This window comes from Pelodiscus sinensis, chromosome 25, assembly GCF_052426305.1.
Source record: "Pelodiscus sinensis isolate ZL-2025 chromosome 25, ASM5242630v1, whole genome shotgun sequence".
In the NCBI taxonomy this organism is placed as follows: Eukaryota; Metazoa; Chordata; order Testudines; family Trionychidae; genus Pelodiscus; species Pelodiscus sinensis.
Window position 1 is genome coordinate 21,486,402 of NC_143076.1, and position 24,369 is coordinate 21,510,770.

At 51.6% G+C, this 24,369-nt stretch overlaps 1 protein-coding gene across 3 annotated transcripts in view; it reads right to left on the reverse strand.

Annotated features, from left to right (window-relative positions):
- BCL9L (BCL9 like) overlaps nt 1-12,353 on the reverse strand; it is a 92,773-nt gene extending 80,420 nt beyond the window's left edge. Inside the window, exon 1 of one of the 3 annotated variants that reach the window (XM_006120928.5) lies at nt 11,689-12,353. The gene's annotated coding sequence lies outside the window, so the exon portion shown is untranslated. Of the gene's footprint in view, nt 1-9,910; nt 10,345-11,688 lie in introns of those variants that run through there. The other 2 variants (XM_075909572.2, XM_075909571.2) reach the window with 2 other exon arrangements.
- Nucleotides 12,354-24,369: the final 12,016 nt, after the last annotated feature.

The window sequence follows — 24,369 nt, forward strand, 5'->3', positions numbered from 1 at the left end:
GGGCCCTGACCCCAGATGGGACCTCTGGGGGCAGCCACAGTAGAAATAATAGAACTCTGGTTTTTAGATTTCATTTAAACGTGTAATTAGCGAAGATTAAATGCCAATAACTACCCTGGCAGCCAGCAGCAGAGCTCCCCACTGCTGTGTGAGGAACAGCTGGATAAGTTCACGCATCAATGCAAAATTATCCACCCACATGTGGCCCCCCCAACTCCTAGCACCTGAGACATTCCAGCCCTCCTCTGCCCTCCCACTAGTCCAGCAGCACGAGCTCTCCTAGTCTGCCCCCAGCCCTGCCAAGTGCACAGCAACAGCTGACAGGTTGTGGGCTGCAGGGGAGAAGGGGAGCTGTTGGGTCTGTCCCCATAGAGCCATTTCCCACTAGAAAGCCAGGTACCGAGGGGCTTGGTACTTCACGGTTACACTCCTGCCTCCCCAGAGCCTGCCACTGCTCGGTGGGTTCCTCCTATTTCCACTGCCCACGTCTCTGTGATGTTCTCCCAAACTCCACACCCCCATGGCCCGTTGGTTTTACCCCATATCCCACGCAGATCTGAAAGGGTGCAGCCAGGAGAGTTTTGCTCTATCATGCTCCAATCACTAGCATCCTCTCCCGCCCCTCCACACACAATGCACAGTGGTTGAGGGGGGCCATGGGTTATAGTTATAATGCCATTTAAAATCCTTCCTGTCTTCTTTTCTACGGCCCCCATCCCCCACTCAACTAGAACCCCCTCATAAAAATAAGAAGAGACAGACGTTACTGGCATTTCCTTTCTCTAAAAAGGCTGTAAAATTTTCCGAGAGCAGCCAGAGCCAGAGAGAAGTTTGTCAGGAGCTCAGCTCATTAGGCGGCTGCTCCAGGAGCCCCGCGGGAGGTGCAGGCTGCATAATTCAAAACAGCTTGGACCCTGGAAAAGAAAATAGAAACCAGGCCCTAAGAACGGGGGGGGGGGGGGGGTTCTCAGCTTCCACGTAAGCCACCCTGCTCTCAGGGCGCCCCCATCTGTGGGGCACTGGAGGAGCCTTGGCCCATCAGAGGCAGAGTGGCCAGCCCGAGAGGACCTGGCACCAGGCAGAGGAAATTCCAAGCCTGTTGCTTCTGGCAGCCAAGCTGGCCCCTGGCTTGGTCCTCAGCAGCCTGGAAACCAGCTACTCAGCAATTTTCCTGCCATCCAAAGGGCTCATTTTAAACCACAGCTTCACCCCCCCCCCCGAAAACATCACAGCCTGGGAGGCAGACTGTTCTGGAGGCAAAACTTATTTTTCAAACATCCACCGGCACCAAGGCCCCCAAGTTGTCCTGAGGACAGAGCTGGAGTTTGAGCTGCTGCCCCCTTTGGGTGTGTCTACACTGCACCTGTAGCTTGAGATAAGCTACACAAATTGCACAGCTTGTTTCAGAATTCGGCGCTGTCGAGACAGGGCCAAGCTACAACAGAACCCGCTAGTCCAAACGGTCCCTTACGCCTCACAGAATGAGGATCAGAGGGACGTCGGAGTAGTGAGCCTGTTACATTTTGAAATAACAGGCTTGCTGTTAAGACGCGGGATAGGTATGTCAGGGTACCTCCAGTATCTCAAAATAGTGCTGCAGTGGAGACGTACAGGGAGGGCAGAAGAAACTTGCTCAGCCTGGTTCTGCATCTCTCCCAGTTCCTTTCTCTCCTTGCCAGGGAGAAGTTCAAACACAGCAAAAATGCAGACACTGGATACAAGCAGCTTCAGCTCAGTCTAACCACCTTGCCCGAACTATGGATATCAAATCCTAGTTAATTAGTTAACCGGTTAAGCCTTAGGTTTAACTATTTAATCAATTAAGCAGGATCCTGGGGAGGTGGGGGGGGGGGGGAGAGAAGAAGGTTGGCAGCAGGAGCTGGTAGCCCCAAGTGTATGGGGGCCAGCTCCCAACCCTCTCAGTCCTCTCCGCTGGGGGTGTGGCTGCTCCCAGGTACCAGTTAACTGGGTAATCAGTTACTTACTCACGTCCCTAGCCTGAGCCTAAGCTGTGACCCAACCAGCTCCACTCATGTCTCATCTGACCCAATCCCCACTGAGAACCAATGCAGGATTATCACCAACGAAGGGAAGCAGTGAAAGCTCTTCACTGTAGGGCAATAGACAGCTTCATCCAGTTCAGATCTGAAAGACACCTAGAATTTCATCCTGTGCTCCTAGTCACTGTCTCCAGAAGCACACCAAGTGATTCCTCCCTATCCCAGCCGTTTATGCTCTCAGAACACTCAGACATTTGGGTCTCCCAAAGCCTCAACCTAGGCATATTTAGGGCCCTGCCTTGTCCAAGTTCAAACCCCCAAGCCCACTAATTACAAGAGCCTCACATTATATCATAAGGAGTCTAGGACACTTTAGTACCCAACTGCATGGGGCAAAGATCATTTTACTCACTGTTGAAGTGCAGCCATCTCTAGCATGGTGAACAGCTGTTTACCACACAACCATTTAGCACAGGAAGAGAAGAACATTGTATCCACTGAACAAAGTAAACCATGGTTTGCTTTTCAACAACTCTGAAATGCTCAGGACAGTCTTCATCCGCATGATGTGCTGATTGACGCTGACCTGGCAGGGCAGTTATCATTCCCAGGTACAGGTGGGGTGAGAGACTCTACCACCTGGACTTAGGCACATACACCTTGACGGCAGGCAGGTGGCCTCCCGTGGCGTTACCCCCCCTTACGAAAGGGCTGATTTTGGCTCTAGGTTTAAGTGTGACAGATCCTTAGAGGAAACGTGTCCCTGGCAGGTTGGGGTGAGCCATATTGGCAGGTCTAGCGCTTGGGAAACTTGCCCTGCCTCTGCCAGGCTGCCCCTGCTCTGCAGATAGAGACCTAATCTCCAGTGCTCCAGGTTTGGAGCCTTTCACCAGTGTTGACGTGCGTATGAGAAACCCCAGAATCCAAGGGTGGGACCTGTGGGTGAAACCAGCAGGAACCCAACGCAGATACGAGTGTGGACCTCAGTCGGGACAAGCTTACCAGCATTCAGATCCACAAATGGAGGAAAATCCAGCCACTTAGCTTCCTACCTCAAACAAGGACACAGCCTTTATTTGAAGCCTGCGCCGGGCATTTTGCTGGAGCATGCCCAGCCCACTCTGCAGCAGGAGAAGGCAATGCAACCATCTTCGGCTCCATGCGCAACAATGTAATATGAAGAAATCACACAGGCACAGTGAGGTCCAGATCACTAAACATACAGGTCCTAGCCACACACACATACTGCTACCTTGACAGGGTGCTCAACACACACAGCACCACAAAAAGGCTCAAACTATTTCAAGACATACTACCTAATTCCTAAACATGGCATGCTACCCTGCAAGCAAGCCCATCCTCTGGGTTGTTTTGAAGACCCTTAGCTTTTTGGATCCCAGAATCCCTAGTCATTAAGCCGATCTGAACAGAACACTCCTCCCTACACCAGTACTCCTGAGGTGTGTCTACACAGCACCTTTACCGCGAAATAAGCTATGCAATTTGCACTACCCAAATTGTGTAATTTATTTTGAGATAATTTTGAAATAAAGCGCTATTCCGAAACATCCCTTAACCCATGTACAATGAGGGTTACAGGGACATTGGAATAGTGAGCCTGTTGTATTTCGATAGAACCGGCTTGCTCTTAAGATGCAGAATAGCTTTTGGGGATATCAGAATAGACGTAGCCTTGGTGAGCTCTTGGTTCAGGCTCTCACATTGCCCTTCCTAGCCAGTCCCGATTGTAGCCTGTCACATATGGGATGTGGAATCCTCTGCACAAGTCCTGGAGAGAACTGAAAGCTTTTTGCTGCTAATCAGGAACATGGTTACTGAATGCTCCCTTGCAGCTGCACCTTAGCCAGTTTTCCACACCCACATCCATCCACACTGAGCACAACAGGACCAGCCCTCGAATACAGAGATCTGTCACTTTAGGGCCAGACAGCCTCCCAACAATTGTGGCATTTCTCAGAAATCACTGGGCTGACTCAGAGCTGGCCGAGAGACACACACTCTACCCTTGGGTACAAGTGGCAATTTCACACCCTGAGGGAGGTAGAGGAAGGAAAGTGGGTGGTGGGAAGCAGAGCTGCAGAGAAATCCGGGGCTAGGAACTTGTAAGGTCTGTCCCCTGCTCTGCCACTTCCTCTCTCCCTGCCTTAATTTTCTATCTGTAAAGTCAGGACTACAGGATTCTCTGCTGGATCATGACAGTGCTGAAAGGTAGAACTGCCAGCCTCTGGACGCCCAACAACATATAGGAAGCTACAATACTGACAAACCCCAGCAAAACTTGGCACTTTCTTTGCTGACATTTTAAGGAGCATAGAGTCTGTAAACATTCAATATTTTGGGAAGCATCTTTATACACACTGTGTTTTCAAGACACTTCCCAGCTAATTCCCCTCCCCCTGTCTGTTTCATTATTTAAAGAGATAGAGGCAAGTAACAGGGGAGATTGTCAGCTGAGCTATAGGAGCAACTGTGCATGGGCTGTTTCAGACAGCAGCAGCTACAGAGAAGGCTCTTGCACTAGCAGTAGCAAGAGACAAAGAGAGGGGAGCGACAAGGTTACAAAAATCCAATAAGCACCTTTCAGAGTTGGGAAATAGCAGACTGGCCCATATGTTCTGCTGGGCTCTGCTTGCTCCTTGGTGCTGTGACTTCCCACGCTCATCACACCCAAGGAAGTCTATCAGGCGGAACAAGGAGCAGTCTGTGGTTTCACTTGGTATTTCAGGCCATCTCTCACACAGGAGGAGTTTGACTCCACGTTCCAAGTTTCGCCCTCTCTCTGGTGCAGGACGCCAACCTGGCTCCTGGCCCAGCAATCGGCTCCAGCAAAGCTTCTCATCAAACCAGGGAGACACCCCGTCTCCAGGCACTGAATGCCTCCAATTCCTGGAGCAACTATCACCTTGGGAAGCATGAGCCACAGCCTCAGAGCTGAAATTCCAGAGCTGGCTCCCCACTCCCCCCAACTATCACTAATGTATAACAGGGTTCAAGGCACCCTGGTGTCAGGGTGGCCTCAGCTCTCTTTCTGCTCTGGGAGGAACTGGGATCTAGCTGTGAAAACCACGGAGCCCGAACTCCTGGGTTCTATTGCCCATGTTGTTGGGCCATGGGAAATCACGGGAGGAGCTGGGAGTTGAGCCGAGGCTCTTGTGTTCTGATCCCTGCTCTGCCATCGTCTCAGGAATCTCACGCTACTGCTGTACTTCTCATTTTCCCACTTGGGAGACTGAGGAAGCACTGGAGTGCCAGGAGGGGTGAGGTTTGTGAAGCTGATGGCGCTCATGTCGGAGAGATGCTTCCCAAGAGCTGTTACTGTTGACAATAGAGACAAGCAGGTCCTGGGCACTGCCATCTGGAACCTCATCTCCAGAGGAACAGACTCATTTCTCCCAGCTCTCAGTCAGTACGGAACAGATCCCGTAGGCCTGAGCTTCTCAGAGACTGCAGAAGGTAAAGAGCCAGATGGGGCATCTGTCCCCAGGTAAGTGGGGAAGCTGGAGGAAGGGAATGAGTCACAGGAGAGTAACAGTTACTAACAGAGCCCCATCCCTACCACAGAGATGCTGCTCAAGACTAGAGCCAATACCGCTGCTTCCTGGGCATGGCTACCGCATCTCATTACTCACAAGCACCGGGCCATTCTCACTGTGTGCCAGCTGCAAACCATCACACGCCACATGGGTCCTCTCACCCCGCCCCTTTAACACAGCAGAGCTGGAACCCCAGCCTGGCTTTTCCTGACAGAGGGGTGCAGGCTGCCCAGAGCAAACCCTTTCGCTCCAGCACTAGACCTGATTAAGGGAGGCAGCTCCTGGCGCAATTTCCAGCAGCTGAATGGTTCCACTGGACTTTGGGGAGGTGGATGAGCAGGGTATCAGGGCTCAGAGAGGAGCCATTCCTGATGGTTTTCCACATAAAGACCCTAGCAGTTGAGAAGGAAGAGACCCTGGAAAAAGCTGACAGCTGAGTATATGCAGGAGGCGTCCCATCCCCCATCACTCAGTCTGAGCAGCCTCCACATTTTCACATCTCCAGTGACCAGCTCCGTTCTGTGGTAAGAATGGGACGTCCCTTCCTCCCTGCTCCATGCAGGAGTCTCAAGAGCATCTCCTCTGCACTGGCTTCTGGGGCGCTCAGAACTCCAGGGGGACTCACAGCCCACATCATAACCCAGGCATCAGCATGTATAACCTGCTCTCACCTGCACAAAGGAGGAAACTAGATGCCACGCAGCTGCGGCAGCAGGGAGCCTGCGTGGACCTGGTGGGGAGATGCAGGAGCTGGAATCTCACTATCCTGATCTATGGGAATTGACACAGGCCTTGGTTAGTCGTGACAAGCTCCTGCTCACAAGCATCATGCAAGTCCCCTTCTCATCCGGCACCGGAGAACAGAACGGCTGCTGCACTCAGACACAACCCTGCTTTCCCAGGACGTTGGATACATGCACAGCTCCTGGCAATGCACCCCTTGATTATGTGGTTCTCCCTTAAATCCAAAGTGGGTGCCAGTGACATTAACTGCTTCCTCTACATCAGTTCCTGATAGGGAATAGCCCTGCAGCAGGTACAGGCTCCACAAAGAGGTGACCCCAAATAGAGGTCATTCAGCACTCCAACCCACAATCAGTAACAGTCTGAAACAGATGGAGCTACCTGGTGCCAAGTAGGTCCTGGAGACTGTCCTATGGAAACCCACCGTCTGGAAGGGAATTTCCACTAAGGCCTCTGTGATTGCCCAGTCTTCCTTCATGAGCTGGCCAAGGACAACAGAGAAACTGCCACCCTGCCTTCATCCACCATTTCTCAGACAAGGAACCCACAGCACTTTACACACACAACCATCTAGGAGGTATTTACAGATGGGAAACAGTGGCACAAGAGAAGGAAAGATTTGTCCAAGGGGTCAGACAGAACCAAGAACAGAATCCAGCAATCCCAATTTTCAGCCTTCTCTGCACGCCCCCACCCTGCAACCCGCACAAATATATTTTGTAGGCACTGTCAGAAATGGAGAAGCAAAAGGAGCAGATAACTCAGGTTCTTCACTCTGAAATGAGGGATTTTCCTGGGCACGCTGGACCAGTGATTTCTGGGATCATTTTTATTCACAAATTCAACGCTGTATTTCTCCCCATAACAGCATCTGCACTAGAGCTTTTGCTGGAATAAAGAGGTCATAAAACACCCCCACACTACTAACAGAAATTACTATCCCAGCAACAGCTTTAATTACAGGCCTGGCCTGAGTCTCTGCCCTTGCAAGGGCAGGGTCAAGTACCTCGGGAAGAAGATGCAGTGGCTGATGAAACTTTGGTCTTTGGCAGGCCACCACCATTATGTGGAAAACCACAACTGTAGGGTGACCTCCCAGGTCCTGTTCAGTTGAGGCCAGGGGCTGTGGGTATCTCTGGGCAAACATCCAAGGTGACAAACGTGGCCATCTTATGCCATCAGGACACTGATCGTATTATTACTTGAACAAACGAGCGGGAGAATAGACAACCAAAGCCCCATGATGAGCCCCACAGGACATGGTGGGTAGAAAACAAGAACCAACATTGTGCCAAACTAGAAAAAAAATGTATACACTAGCAATAGAGACCGTGAAGGGTCAGGAAATGGTGAGTCAGCAGCAAATAGCCAAAGAGAACCATGTCTATCTGGCTTGGCCACTGCACGACTGGCAGTAGAATGCAATTGCTGCCTACAAGGCGGTGATACTGCATTAGGCCCATGGGCACAAGGGAGGGGAGGGTTCTGCCAGATGACTCGTTCCATGGAGGAATCAGTGCTCTGAGGGATGGGGTGTCCATTACTCATGACATTTAAATCTGAAATGGACACACATCAAGAGAACGAGGAGCCAGTTTGTCTTGCTCACCCGGGATAGGCCAACCAGTCTCCCCCACCTTTAGTTCATCTCTACTTCCAGAGCCTCACAAGAACAGCCACTCAGACAGCAAGCAAGGAGGGAAAAGCCTCACTCACCCGCAGCAGGAGGCAGCAGGCTCCTAAGGCAACAAAGGAAAACATGCCAGAGTGTCATTCCCTACTATGGCATGGACCAGGCACCGGGCATGCTGATGAGACTGGCAGAGACTTGGACTTTGCAACTGTGGCACCTGGTAGGGATGTAAAAACCCGGTTAATCAGTCAGCCAGGTAAACATTATGTTTACCTGATTAGCCAATTAAATGGGTAAGGGTGGGCACTCCAGCCAGCTGCAGCGCTGGAGCAGTGCCCAGCCGGGGCAGGTGGGGGGCTGCTCCAGCCCACCAGTTAACAATAACTGGGAAGCATCACCTGGTGAGGACAGATCCAGACAAAATATCAGCAGAAAAATCCCATGACTTCCAGGCTCCATGGGCCAGCAACACAACTGAAGGACCTCGGTGAGGTAAGGGACCGTCTGGGTAAGAATGAGCTGTGATAAAACGCAGAATACCCCCTCTGGCCTCCTCACTCAGGAAGTGAAATTAGAAGGATAAGAACCCAAGGGACACTTCCAGAAATGTGGTCTCTGGGGGTGGAGGGGCAAAGGTCGCTTCCCAGATCACCAGCCTTTGACAAGCTTGCATAACCTGGGTTGAACGGTCAGCAAGAGAGACACACGGAGCTTGCATCAACTCTTCGATGTCCCAAACAAGTACAAGTCCAGTGCATGGCCCCACTAGAGAGTAACTCCCGATTTTCACCAGTGAAACCAAAGCAGAGTTTAGGCTCAGTGAATTCTCGGCAGCCAGCAGCCACCCGGAGACAGCAATGCCTAGTCCTCAGCACACAGGACTGTGAGCCACTAGCTCCTACACTCCCCCTGGCTTGAAGTGGTTTCCATCATGTACAGTTTTTAGTACCTCCACTATACAGTTTGTTCCAGCCTGCCCAGTAGTGCCCAAGTTTTAATCTCAGCTCCGACACAGTCTTGTGTGGTTTTGGGTAAGTCACTTCAAATACTGGGCCTCACTTTCTTCCTCATCTGTACATTGAGGAAAGAGGATCTATGTTACAGGAGATGAGACTACTTTCAAGTAGTACTAGGCACAATGTGCATAAGGACAGATTAGATGATCATGATGGTTTCTTCTGGGCTTAAAGATGAGTACTTCTCATGAGCAGTCTCCTACTACTGAGTGGGGAAAAAAAAATCTTGTTTTTAAGCCTATATTCTTTTACTTGTATTTTTGGTATTGTTCTTAAAAACCCTCATCTCTCCCCCCCAAAAAAAGATTAAGTTCTGGTTTTGGATTTAGAGAACTGGAACATGATTAAGGTATGAAAAATTGTGAAAAGCAAGATAGATTTCTCCTCAGTTCACTATGCAAAACAGCTAGAGAAGGAGAAGAAAGCATCACAGGATATTTATGTCCAGTAAAAATGGTAGATTAAAAGTAAAAAAAAACCAAAACTATAATACTTAGGGATTTTGGATGCTCAGTTTTGATACAGACTCGCTATGTAACCATCACAAATTACATCCTCCCTCTGTGCCTCAGTTTCCTTCTCCCTCACTTTGTAAAAGTAGGAGAATAATACACAGTCCTTCACAAAGAACTGGGTGTCTGATGGCATGGCATTATTTCCTGCTTAGCCTAAAGCAGCATTTGAACAGGGTAGCAAGAATTCAGACCTGTGTTCACAGGAGACTAGAGCCCATAGGTCAAGAGTAAGCTGTTAAACCCCTGCTATTCCATTCTGCAAAAGCAGCAATGCAGTCTTAGGTGTGCAGTTGTTTGTGCCTTCAGTGTTAGTAGTGTGCTGCCTTACATGCCCAGGACGCAGGTGTATGACAACACAGCCACACCCTGTCATGCAGCACCTCCCCAGGGCATACAGACACTGCATACTACACCACAACAGCATGCCCTGTCATGTAGCACTACTTACATGTGCAGCAAAGCAGCCCTCTCATGTTTCTACCCCAGCAAGTGATGACTAGCATAAAGCAGTGCTGGGGCAACTTCACCTTCTCCTCAACTTGTCACAGAAGAGGACAAATTCATGTGGATTCGGATGGGGGATAGAAGGTTAATGAAGAAAAAAAGAAGTTTTGCTCTTTGCAAACTGACCAAGCACCCTTCCTTCCCAAGTCAGAATAGTAAGATATTCTGGGCAATGGGGAGAGCTCTTCTCTGCTGCCTAGCTCCGTGTTAAGAGACTAGCCAAAACTGGAGCCCTTTATTTAGACTCTACCTGAACGTCATTAGTTCCAGATTAAATGGGCCCCAGTTCCAAGCCACCCCAAGATATGGTCCCAACTGGCGACGTCTTGTGAAATCCAGATCTGCCCCACACAGAAGAGGCCATATGGGAAAAGCTGGATGCACGGCTGGTGAGCTGTCACACCTGTAGCAGAGCCGTCACTGAGAGTATTCCATTCCCCTCCTGGAAGCAAGGGCTAAGCAGCAAGGGCCAAAGAGAACAGAGATGAGGCTCCGTTAGGTGCAGACAGGGAAGAAGGAGGGAGGCAAAGACAGAGCCTCTGCCCCCTAAACCCCAAGTCAGAAAACTCTTCATGCAGCAAGGAGTGAGCAGGCTGGATCCCCTGCATCATTGCTCCAGAACTGCAGGCCAGTGCCCTCTGCACGGTGCAAACCAAGCAGAAGGGACAGAAACGAGACACCGGGAAAACCACCTAATACATCCAGGCTCCTCTGAGGCCAGTGCCCTTTCCACAAGAAGTTCTTGTCACCTCCGTGTAAGAACCTCCACCCCCTAAAAACATGCAGCCCCATGGGATATGTAGTATTGTACAACATCGGCTTACTCCTCTGTAAAGCCAGCTGCAAGCGCTAACCTATTACTTGGCCATGCTGCATTTGCTGACTGGCCTGTGTTCAGTCTCTATGTACAGCAGCCTGAAGCCTACCATGATTTCTGAGAAAATGAAAAAAATGAAGAGAAAAGCGAAGACTTCTGCTTGAGCAGCCAGACAAACAAGAGACAGGAAAAGACTACAGCTACCAGAAGCCTTTGGAGCCACGCAGCCAACCTTCAGCTGCCAAGGGGCCTGCCTGCTCTCTTCACACTGGCTGTACTTTGATTCAATTCAGTGACTTCTACCCAGTCACTGGATGCCTGTGCTGTCCATCACCCCTGCCTATGCCAGCTAGGCTGACTGAAAATGACAGCCATAATCAAAGACCTGGGCTTTGAGGTGATGTTCAAAAGAAACTGTCAATTTCTCCAGAAAATAACACAGACACACACAGAATTGCACTCCTAGTCCACAGTCCCAGCTGAACTCCCACAGCAGACCTGCATACCGACAGGCAACAAGGGAGGCCAGTTCCTCTCAAACAAGAACAAAAAAGCAAGACGCCCTTTAATGTTAAACTCAAAACAATTAAACATTTGCAACTACAGGTCTTCCTTTGCTACCGGGAAGCCGAAGCACAAGGCACGCTGCATTCCTCGCTAATATAAGGGAAAGGCAAAACTGGACTCAAGGACCCTTGCAGGCTCCAGGAGAAAATAAAGATTAGGACTTTGACCAATCTTTTAAGGAAAAAAAACCCAGGAAGTCTGCAGCATGCTGGAAAAAATATATTGCCTCTGCCCAGCCCAGACTTATCACAACACGGTACAAAATGGACCTGCCTGCAGGACAGTCCTCTCATTGCAAAATACTCGAGCATTGAAAAAGTGGTTGGGAGGCTCCTTACCTTTCTTTTGCTCCGGGTCTCACGAAAGGCCAGAGGTATTTCCCATAGTGATCCTGGGCTGTTTTCCTTTGGGCTTTTCAGCAGTTGTCTGCTCGGTGAAGCTTGTTAGAGGGGAGCTGAGGATCTGGAAGCTGCTGGGGGACAGCCATGCAGTCAGGGCGCATGGTCTTCTTCACCAACAGCCTTCCAGCCAGCTGCAGGGGGCTCTTGGGAGTGGATCATGCTCTTTCCACACGCACTGAGTCTCCCCTACTGACACCAGCACACACACATTGCAAACACCCTGCCTCTAGCACACACTTTCACTCCGTCAGTTGTTTCACTTTCACTTGAGGAGAATTCAGACTCAAGTTTTCGAGTGGGGAGGTTACTGGTTGGCTGATTTTTAGCAGCAACTTCCCTCTTACCTCCCCCCTCCCCCGAAGTTACAGGAACCTTCTCCACAATTTTGTGTCTCAGTCGTGGTTGCTATTATTGCTGAACTGGCTTAGATCCCTCCTGCTAGGAACCTGCGGGTTTGAAAGGGTTCTGTTAGAGAGTGGGCAAAGCTGGGATGGAATGCTCCTTTCTCTCCCTCTCTCTTCCTGAGTCTGAATAATCATTTGGAGAAACAGGATCATTCACTTTGCCTTCATACAAGAAGCCAAGCAGTGCCCTGTCAAAATAAAAGCCCCAGTTTGCCTCTTCTACTGATTAACTGCTTCCTAATCTAGGGCTCCTTCTCTGGCCTCCCAGTGGCCTGACTGAGAGGAACACCTTACAAAAAGAGATGATGAGAAACAATTAACCCCCCTTGCTAAAAGCCTCACCTGCACTCACGGCCCAGGGAAATAATGGCAGGAGAGGCAAAGTTTTTGAAGGACGTTAGTGACGAGTATGACAAATATTTTTTTAAAATCAAGGAACCTCTAAAAGAGCAAATCTTACAAAGTTCTATGCTCAGGACTGCTGCTCTTGCTTGTTCCTAGGAGTAAAAGAAGAGAAATTGAGGGTCCCCCCAGACATAAGGAAAGGTGCCAAGCAAATAGGTGGAGGCAGGCATAGCAAGTCATGTCTGCAGCTGAGTCTCCTGCTCAGTTGGCACAATGATAAAAAGCAACCCCCAGAGAGCCCTACCCCCCACCAGCTCTTTACTCACTTGGGAGTGAATTAAACTCTGACAATGGAAAGGGAGTTTCCCTTGTGGATCTGACTCACTCGCTGATCTACCAATGATCAGATTATATGAAAACTCTCCACAAGATCCTGCTAAAGGACAGGATTCCTACTTTGCTTAAAAGACCAATCCTGCCATTGAATGTAGTGCTTAGCACCTCTCAGGATCAGGCCCTAAATCTATTATTTGCTGTGGGCTGTGAAAGCTTATGTTTTTCCTTGAGTGTCTTATTCCCCCATCAATGCAGAATTGACCCCTCCTGGCATGACTTCTAACAGGTGAGGGCCTATTCCAGTTTAAAGCAATGGCTACCTGGCCTTGCTTGCTCTCTTGTTCTTTACCCATTCAAAGTCCTTTCCACATTGCTCCCGGCTGTCACCAAATGCCAGCACTTCTCAACAAGGAGGAAATGTTTTTGACTTTAAGAGCTTTCCTTTTCTGGAAAATCAAAGGGCTGTGCCTACCAGATCTGTCAGTGCCCAGGCTCTATGATGCTTTTGGCCCGAACGTTTCTAAATTTCTGCTACCTCATGGAAAAGTTCAGTGTTGCATCACTGGGGGGGATGTAACTGCACAAAACTTGTTACAGTTCCGCGCACAAGCAGCAAAGGAGAAATGTTCAGTCTAAAGCCGCGTATTCTAGAGTGAGAACCACCAAGAACAAAAATAAAGTTACCAGGAGAAAGTGCATTTTATATTAGCTCAACAACAGATGCAGCAACTCAGAAGAGAATGGCAGTTTCCTTTGTCATCTGGGGTAGCAGAAATGTAAAGGCACAGTACACACAAAACAAAGGCCTCGCCGTTTCAAGCTCCATGCTGTGCTAATGCTCATGATCTAGGTTTAGCCAGACACCCAAGCAGACTTAGGGTAAGCTGAGTGTGGTGCAGTTAATAAGAGGGCTGGATCATCTGTCCAACCAACCGGCTCCATCATGGGGGCTTCAAAAATTCTGTGTGGCTACATCTACACTGCAGGCTTCTTGTGCAAGAATTTTTTGCAGAAGAGATCTTCCACAAAAAGTTCTTGCGCAAGAGCGCACCCACACTTCAGCTATGTCTACACTCGCGGCTTCTTGCGTGAGAAATATGCAAATGAGGCTAAGCGTGGAATATCACCAAGCCTCATTTGCATACCTAATGAGTCGCCATTTTTGCAAAAGAGGCTCTTGCGCCCGAAGGAGCTGTCTACACTGCCCCTTCTTGCGCAAGAAAAACCCTCTTGTGCAGTGCCATGACGCCGATTATTTTCAGGAATAACGGCATTGCGCAAGAGGGTTTTTCTTGCACAGGAAGGGGCAGTGTAGACAGCTCCTTCTGGCACAAGAGCCTCTTATGCAAATGAGGCTCAGTGATGTTCCATGCTTAGCCTGATTTGCATTCTTCTCGCACAAGAAGCCACGAGTGTAGACAGAGCCTTCATGTGCTGTTGCACAAGAGAGAGCGTCTGCACTGCATGGACACTGTTGTGCAAGAAAGGCCACCTGGAACCACTTCAGACAGGGCAGACGGGCACCAGTTGCTTCTGAGGGCTGGTGCCGGAGCCTTGCAGAGACACGTGCTTAAAGGGACCCCTCTTGACAGCCATTTTTCTGCTGCTGCTGCTGCTTGCTACCTCTGCGAGGGACAGCAACACTTCAGCAGTGCCTGCTGTGTTTGCCCTGTGCTTCTTGGGACGCCACAGCCTTTCTGTTGCTGCCATGGAGCCAGACCCACCCGTGGGCATGTCCTGGCCCCACACGGCCATGCTGCAGTGTGTGCTGCACTTGATACATGGTGCCATGCTGCTCCTGCAGGAGCTCGACCGTGATGACACTCTGGAGTCCCTCTCCCGGAGTGTAGCAGCTTCACTGCTGGACCCACAGCGCACTGTGGAGAGGCCGTTCTGGAGACTGGACACCAGTCTCGACTGGTGGGACCAGCTGGTCTTGGAGCAGTGGGACAACCAGAATTTCCGTATGAGGAAGATGTTCCTGGACCTGTGTATCTGGCTCACCCCTGCCCTCCGGAGACAAGACACCCACAGACAGCTCACCATCCCCGTGGAGAAGTGGGTCGCCATCACCCTCTGGAAGCTCGCTACCCCAGGCAGTTACTGGTCGGTGGGCAACCAGTTCGGTGGGGAAGCCCACCGTTGGGGCCCTCCTCATGCAGGTAAGGCCCTCTGGGACTACCGTCCCTGCATGGGGGGGCAACAGTCCTGGCTGTGGGGGGGTGCAATGGGGGGGAAGCCCCATTCCCCGGGGGGGGAAATGCCATCCCACCCTCACACAGCTGGGGGGCAGACTCATGGGGAACTCCTGAGGGTTTTGGGGGAAGAGGAGATGGGTGGAGGGGGAAGGCACCTCCCAAGGGTTCATGCTCCCCCTCTTTCTCATCCTCTGTGTGTTTTCTGTGTTTCTCTGTGTCCTTCTGCAGGTGGTAAGGGCCATCAACTCCATCCTGCTGAAGAGGATCATCCAGATGGGAGACATGGACATGACCGTGGCCGGATTTGCTGCCCTGGGGTTCCCCAATTGCAGGGGCACCATAGATGGGACAAACATCCGATATGAGCACCTGACCATCGAGCGGCCCGCTTCATCAATCGAAAGGGCTACTTTCCATAGTGCTGCAGGCCCTGGTTGACCACCGTGGACACTTCAAGGACATTTTTCAGGGGTGGTCGGGCAGAGCACACGATGGCTGCATCTTTAAAAACTGTACCACAGGCTGGAGGTGGGCACAGTCTTCCCCTGCTGGGAATTTGTGGTTGAGGATGTGCAGATGCCACTGTGCATCGTGGGGGACGTGGCCTACCCCTCATGCCATGGCTCATGAACCTCTCCATCGGACTCCTGGACCCCAGCAAGTAACAATTTAATGCCCACCTGAACTGGGCCAGGAACCAGGTGGAGTGCACCTTCAGCCGTCTCAAGGCGCACTTCTCTTGCCTGACCACCTGCCTCGACATGGGGGAGCACAACATCGCCGAGGCGGTCGCGGCATGTGTCTTCCGCAACATTGTGGAGAGGAAGGGAGAGGCCTTTCTCCCCGGCTGGGGGGCAGACTCCGGCCAAGTGGGCCATGTATTTGAGCAACCCTGGACAGCTGCCATCCGGCAGGCCAGATGTGCATCCCACCAGCTGTCCCCAGGGCTTCCTACTAAGGGGCCCCTGCCTTGCAGCCACATCCCTTCCCCCCCACAACCCCTCCCTTCCCCCCCTCCCTGACTTCAATAAACAAACCTCTTTGTTTTGCAATCAAGAATTAACTCTTTTTATTGTACAAGAAGGAAAGGTGGGCGGGGGGGGGCTCTTAATGGGCAGGGGGACTCATGTTTCCGAGGGGTGGCTGCCTGCACCACCTCGGGTGTGGGGGCCTCGTTGGCCTTGTGGACGAGTGGGTGTGGGGAGCACAAGGAGGGTGGTGAGGATGGGAGGCAGGAGGTGCAGGAGGAGGGGGCATGGGCATGGCAGGAGCAGAAGGAGGAGGGGGCAAGGGCATGGCCGGAGGGTGGGAGGCACAGGAAGCAGTGTGTGCCATATGGTCCACCATCCTGGCCATGAGGTTGCCGAAGCAATCGCACCGCTCCAATAACTGGCCCCAGGCATGTTGGCGCCAGTCATGGTCGGTGCGAGCCTTCTCCGCCAGCATCTGCTCCATGCACTTGATGGCCGTCACATGCCACCGAGGAGCTGGCCCGGAGCCTGGTGCACCTTTGTGTCCCCCGGCCTGTGGCAGGTGGCAGTGGTGGACTGGCTGGCCCGGCTGTGGAGAGCAGACAAGAGGGAGAGGCGGTCAGTCATCCCTGCAGACACTACCCCTGAGGCTGTGCCCTTCTCTGTGAGCAGCAGCCAACAGTCTGCAGCCCAGAGGACCGGGCTGCCCGCTTCCCCCACTCCCCAGCCCACAGACAAGCAGCCCAGGGAAGCGTGGCCTCAGGGGGATTCCCTCAGGGGCTACAGAGGAGCTCGGGTGTCTCGCAGTCCTGTCTGCTCAGGGGCGGCCCGTCCATACAGGCGAACTAGGCGGTCGCCCAGGGCACCGAGTTAAATGGGGCGCCAAATGGTGGTGCAATATCATTGAGGGGTTTGAGGGGGGGGCGCCGATTGCAGGGTTCTCCTAGGGCTCCAGATGCTGGCAGCTAGTCTAGGGCCGCCCCTGTTTACGGGCACGGTGGCTGTCTCGCATGGGCAGGCATGGCAGTGTAGTGTGTGCGGAACTCCTCAGCGTGTGCGAGGTCTGGCCTGCGCACTTGTGACTAGCCTGCTCCCAGCCAGTGCCCCATGCTCCCAGTGGCAGGATATTTGTGGCCAGCAGGATTGCAGGCGTGCTCAGGGGCTGCCTGCGGCATCCATGTGCCACACAGTAATGCAGCGTGAGGTTGCACATGTACAGACCCCAGCACAGTGTCCAGTCGGAGCAGCATGAGTGACACTCACCCCCCGCTCCTCTGTCCTCTTGAGTGAGTGACAAAGATACCACTCATCTGAGGATCCGTCCAGCGTCCGAGGAGGCCTGGGAGATGTTCTGGCTGGCAGGAACCAGCTCCAGGGACAGGGTCACAGTGCCACCGTGCTTCTCTGGCTCCTCCTCTTCCTTTGCGCCTGGCTGGCTCTCACCCTCCTGCTCGTGCTCCGCCTGGCTGATCACGGGGGTCTGCAGCCCAGAGTCCACCATGGTGGATATGGCTTCATCCTCCTCATCCCCCAGGATGCGCTGGAGCTGTGCGTAGTAGGGACAGGTGTGGGGTCCTGCCCCCGAGCGCTTGCTGGCATGGACACAGGCCAGCCGCAGCTCCTTTACCTTACTCCGGACATGTTCAAAGGTCTGGATTGGGTGCCCGTGGTCGGCCAAGGCCTGTGCCATCCGTCCAAATATGTCCGCATGCCTCCTCCTGGCCTTCGGAACTTGCAGGGTCTCCTCCTGTCCCCAAATCTCGACCTCTGGCTCAGACCAGGAGGGTGTGCGCCTCTTCATCCCCCTCGGTGGGTCCTGTGACCCCTGGGGTTGCTCCCCATGAGGGCCAGGGAGATCTTGGGTGACTTCAGGGGCAGACATAATAGTGTCTTGAAGCCTGTGGTAGGGAGAGCCATGTGGAGGTGCTGCTGGTTGGAATCAGCTTCTGCCACAAGGATTCTCCAGGGAGCCTGTACCTTTAAGGAGGGGCCAGCAGACAGGAACTAGAGAGCTGTGATGAGTTTTAAGGAGTGTCCACCAGACCACATGTGCTTTTCCTGGGAGGCCAGTTCATGCACAAAAAACCCCTCCTGCCTGTCCACACACACCTTTTCGTGCAAGAGCTCTTGCACAAAAAGGCTTATTCCTCGTAGAAAGAGGAATAAATCTTGCACAAAAAGCCCTGTCTTCTGATGATGTACTGTACATTTTCTTGCACAAGAATGCGCTTGTAGTGTGGATGCTCCGCAAGTTTTTGCGCAAAAACTCTGCAGTGTAGACACAGCCTGGCTGCGTCTAGACTGGCAAGTTTTTCCGCAAAAGCAGTTGCTTTTACGCAAAAACTTGCCAGCTGTCTACACTGGCCACTTGATTTTGCACAAAAGCACTGACGTTCTACTGTCCGAAATCAATGCTTCTTGCGCAAATGCTTTGAGGTTCCCGTTCGGGCAAAAGCCCTTTTCCGGAAATGGTTTTGCGCAAGAGGGCCAGTGTAGACAGCTGAAAACTGTTTTGCGCAAAAAAGCCCCGATGGCGAAAATGGCGATTGGGGCTTTCTTGTGCAAAACCGCGTCTAGATTGGCACGGACGCTTTTCCGCAAAAAGTGCTTTGTGCAAAAGTGTCCGTGCCAATCTAGACGCTCTTTTCCGCAAATACTTTTAACGGAAAAACTTTTCCATTAAAAGCATTTGCGGAAAATCATGCCAGTCTAGACGTAGCCCCTGTGTGTAGGAGAGGGGAGAGTGGCAAATTACTGGCTCATTAGAGCCAATGAGATTATTGAGTACTTACCAGCAGGTGTGTCCAAACCTGCTGTTGTGAGCACCTATGTCTCCACAGATCTTTCTCCCTTCAATATGCAGGAAGATCAGAGAACAACTCAGAACACATATCCTGGGTCAGACACATGGTCCATCTGTCCCAATACTGTGTCTTCCATCAGTGGTTAGTGCCAGGTGTTTCAGAGGCAATAAACAGAACAGGCAATTGTTGTGTGATCTGCCCCCTCTCAGCCAGTCCCAGCTTCTGGCACTCAATCCTGATTGACACTTGCTGCTCAATGTAAAATCCCATTTCATTGGTTAACAGGTTAAACTTTATGTTTAAGTGCTTAACCAATTAAAGGGGGGCACATCAGCCTTGCTGGGCTGGATCAGGCACCAAGCCACAGGCAGGGGCTGCCCTAGCCTGACCAAAGCAGTCCCTGCCTGCAGGTCTCCTGGGCTCTGGACACTGAAGCAGCCCCTGTCCCTGGTGAGCCCCCAGCAGCCCCCTGCTGTTCCACGTCCCCTCCCTCCCCCGCTGGTTAACCTTTCTCATCCCTACCGCTCATTTTTAAATCATGCGTGATCTATGAGCGCTCGCACCCTGCAAGGGAATGGCAGAGCCTAGCCACTCCTTATGGTTGCGCATCCTTGCAAGTGGCTACTCGGGACGTGGCTAAGCAAGAGCTGTAGAATCAAGCCCAGTCCCTGAACTCATGGCAGGACCCAACCCAGTAGTGGTTTTCAAACTTTTTTTCCTCATGATCCAGCTGAAGAAAATTGTTCATGTCCACAACCCAACACAATTGGACTAGAGTGTAGGCTCCAAGGTGGGACTGAGGATGAGAACTTTTGGGTGTAGGAGGGGGCTCTGACTTTGGGGGTGTCAGGGCTGTGGCAGGAGGGGTTTACCTTGAGCGGCTCCTGGTCAGCGGTATAGCAGGGGTGCAAAGGCAGCTTCTTGCCTTTCCTGACACCACGGACCATGCTGTGCCCTAGATGCAGCCACCAGCAGGTTCCCAGCCAAAGGGAGTGGGGAGCTAGTGCTCAGGGCAGAGGCAGCATATGGAGCCCTGTGCACTCTCCTCTCCACCCCACCTAGGAGCCAGCCCTGCTGTCGGCCACTTCTGGGGTGCAGTGCAGTATGAGGTGCCTTAGCACCCCCACTGGTCACCTGATCACCCTGCAGCGATGAGACCATTGCTTGACATTCATAGAATCATAGAGCTGGAAGAGACCTCAGGAGTCATCAAGTCCAGCTCCCTGCCGTAGGCAGAACCAACCCCAACTCTATCATCCCAGCCAGGGCTTTGTCAAGCTGAGACTTAAACACCTCTAGGGATGGAGACTCCACTACTTCCCTAGGTAACCCAGCCCAGTGCTTCCCCACCCGCCTAGGGAAAGAGTTTTCCCTAATATCCAAACTAGACCTCTCCCACTGTAACTTGAGACCATTGCTCCTTGTTCTGCCATCCATCACTACTGTGAACAGCCTTTCTCTGTCCTCTTTGGAACCTCCCTTAAGGAAGTTGAAGGCTGCTATCAAATCCCCCCTCACTCTTCGCTTCTGCAGACTAAAGAAACCTAAATCCCTCAGGGTATGTCTACACTACAAAGTTAGTTCGAACTAACGGACGTTAGTTCGAACTAACTTTAATAGGTGCTACACTAGCGCTCCGCTAGTTCGAATTTGAATCGAACTAGCGGAGCGCTTAGTTCGAACTAGGTAAACCTCATTTTACGAGGACTAACGCCTAGTTCGAACTAGCTAGTTCGAACTAAGGGCTGTGTAGCCCTTTAGTTCGAACTAGTGGGAGGCTAGCCCTCCCCAGGTTTCCCTGGTGGCCACTCTGGCCAACACCAGGGAAACTCTATGCCCCCCTCCCGGCCCCGGACCCCTTAAAGGGGCACGGGCTGGCTACGGTGCCCGTGCCAGGTACAAGCCTGCCAGCACCCAGCTAGCAGACCCTGCACCTGGCACGGCACAGAGCCACCCACCCGATGCCCCCCAGCCCTCCCCCTCTTGCCGGGACCAGGCTGGCGGCTCCCGGGAGTTTGCCCTGGACCGCAAGAGGCGGGCACCTTCCTGGGCTAGTGCGGACATCGTGGACCTCGTCCACGATATCCGCACTAGGCACAGGAAAGTGGCCATCTAGGGCAGGAGAGCTGCCAGCCTGGCCACCCAGGAGCAGGTGTGCATGAAAATCAAGGGGGTCCACTGAGACCCCCGACACTGAGCCCTGAGCTTACAATGGCCGTACTGGGTCAGACCAAAGGTCCATCTAGCCCAGTAGCCTGTCTGCCGACAGCGGCCAACCCTAGGGACCTTGGAGGGGATGGACCGAAGACAATGACCAAGCCATTTGTCTCGTGCCATCCCTCTCCAGCCTTCCACAAACTTTGGGCAGGGACACCACTCCTACCCTCTGGCTAATAGGACTCCATGGACCCAACCTCCATGACTTGATCTCACTTCCCTTTAAACTCTGTTCTAGTTGTAGCCTTCACAGCCTCCTGCAGCAAGGAGTTCCACAGGTTAACTATTTGCTTTGTGAAGAAGAACAACTTTCTCTTACTAGTTTGTAGCCTGCTACCCATTCCTTTCCTTTGGTGTCCTCTAGTCCTTCTTTATGGGAACTCAGGAAGAACTTTTCTGAATGCACCCTCTCCACCCAACCCCTTCTTTTAGAGACCTCTATCCTGTCCCCCTCCGTCTCCTCTTTTCTAAGTTGAACAGTCCCAGTCTCTGTAGCCTCTCTTCATCTGGGACCTGTTCCCAACCCCTGATCATGTTAGTTGCCCTCCCCTCTCCCAGCCTTTCTCTTCCCCTCTCCCACCTCCTTTTCCCAGTCTCCCCCAGTTTTTTTTCAATAAAGACAGAGTCAATGTTGGAAGAAACGTTATCTTTATTTTGTACATCAATAAGAAGGGGGGCTAAGGAAGGGTAAGTGGATGGAGGTGAGGGAGGAATGGGGTACGAGCCCCCGATGGGGAGGACTGGGCTGGCTCTGCGGGCTTCTGGGGGTGGAAGCTCTCCTGCAGCCCCCCAATTACTCCCTCTCCCCAGATGGCAGCCTGCGGCAAGTGCAGCCGGGCTGATGGCCGAGTGGTGTGATGTGCCCAGTGTGGGCACTCAGGGCACTCCAAGCCAGAACTTCTTTGCAAGCGGGGCACCCCTTAGAACTGTGTGTCCGGGGTGGGGGTCGGGACCCTTTAAGCGCAGCCCTCGGCTAGCCTGAGACAGCATCTCCATGCTCTAAGTCCTCCTTTTATGCCCTGCCGGCACTGCTTCCGGCCATCCTTAAGCCCTGTTCAGAGTCCACTCAATGTGGACTTGCTAGTTCGAACTAGCAAAACGCTAGTTCGAACTAGTTTTTAGTTCTAGATGCGTTAGTTCGAACTAGCTTAGTTCGAATTAACTAATTCGAACTAAGTTAGTTCGAACTAGCGCTGTAGTGTAGACGTACCCTCAGTCTCTCCTCATAGGTCATGTGCTCCAGCCCCCTAATCATTTTGGTTGCCCTCCGCTGGACCCTCTCCAATGTGTCCACATCCTTTCTACAGTGGGGGGCCCAGAACTGGACACAATACTCCAGATGTGTCCTCACCAAAGCCAAATAAAGGGGAATAATCGTTTATCTGGATCTGCTGGCAATGCTCTTCCTAATGCAACCTAATATGCCATTAGCCCTCTTGGCTACAAGGACACACTGTTGCCTCATATCCAGCTTTTCATCCACTGTAATCCCCAGGTCCTTTTCTGCAGAACTACTACTTAGCCATTCGGTCCCCAGCCGGTAACCATGCTTGGGATTCTTCTGTCTTAAGTGCAGGACTCTACACTTGTCCTTGTTGAACCTCATCAGATTTCTTTTGGCCCAATCCTCTAATCTGTCCATGTCACTCTGGACCCTATCCCTGCCCTCCAGCTTATCTACCTCTCCCCCTAGCTTAGTGTCATCTGTAAACTTGCTGAGGGCGCAATCCATCCCCTCGTCCAGGTCATTAATAAAGATATTGAACAAAACCAGTCCCAGAACTGATCCTTGGGGCACTCCGCTAGAAACCAACCGCCATCCTGACATCGAGCCGTTGATCACTACCCGCTGGGCCCGACAGTTTAGCCAGTTTTCTATCCATCTTACAGTCCATTTATCCAATCCACATTCCCTTAACTTGCTGGCAAGAATGTTGTGGGAGACCATATCAAAAGCCTTGCTAAAGTCAAGGTATATCGCATCCACTGACTTTCCCACGTCCACAGAGCCAGTTACCTCATCATAGAAGCTAATCAGATTGGACAGACACGACTTGCTCTTCGTGAATCCATGCTGACTATTCCTGATCACTTCCCCCTCTTCCAAGTGCTTCAGAATGGATTCCTTGAGGATCCCCTCCATGATTTTTCCAGGGACTGAGGTAAGGCTGACTGGTCTGTAGCTTCCTGGATTGTCCTTCTTCCCTTTTTTAAAGATGGGCACTACATTTGCCTTTTTCCAGTCATCTGGGATCTCTCCCGATCTCCATGACTTTTCAAAGATAACGGCCAAAGGCTCCGCAAGTAATGGGTCACGACCTGTAGTTTGAAAACCGCTGATCTAGACCCTGAAATAACCCTGACGGGTGTCTGTCTAACCTGCTCTTAAAAATCTCCAATGATGGAGATTCCACAACCTCCCTGGGCAATTTATTCCAGTGTTTAACCACCCTGACAGTTAGGAACTTTTTCCTAGTGTCCAACCTAAACCTCCCTGGCTGCAGTAAGCCCATTGCTTCTTGTCATCAGAGGTTAAGGAGAATTTATTTTCTCCCTCCTCCTTGTAACAACCCTTTATATACTTGAAAGGTATTGTGTCCCCCTCAGTCTTTTTTTTTCCAGATTAACAAACCCAGTTCTTTCAGTTTTCCCGCATAAGTCATGTTTTCTGGACCTTCTTCAACTTGTCCACATCTTTCCTGAAATGCATTGCCCAGAATTGGACACAGTACTCCAGTTGAGGCCTAATCAGCACAGAGTAGAGGAATTACTTCTTGGCTGTGTCTACACTGGCCACATAACCCGTAATAGCTATGGAAATGAGAGAAGTCAGAATAGGGAAATGCGCGGGGGATTTAAACATCCCCCGCGGGATTTAAATAAACATGGCTGCCGCTTTTTTCCAGCTTGGGGAAAAGCCAGAAAAGAGCGTCCAGACTGGCGCGATCCTCCAGAATAAAGCCCTATTCCGGAGGATCTCTTATTCCTACTTGCAATAGGGCTTTATTCCGGAGGATCGCGCCAGTCTGGACGCTCTTTTCCGGCTTTTCCCCAAGCTGGAAAAAAACGGCGGCCATGTTTGTTTAAATCCCGCGGGGGATATTTAAATCCTCCGCGCATTTCCCTATTCTGACTTCTCTCATTTCCATAGCTATTACGGGTTATGTGGCCAGTGTAGACACAGCCCTTGTGTCTTGCTCACAACACACCTATTAATGCATTCCAGAATGTTTGCCTTTTTTGCAACACTTTTATACTGTTGACTCATTTTTAGCTTGTCGTCCACTATAACCCCTTGATTCCTCTCTGTTGTACTCCTTCCTAGGCAGTCATTTTCCATTTT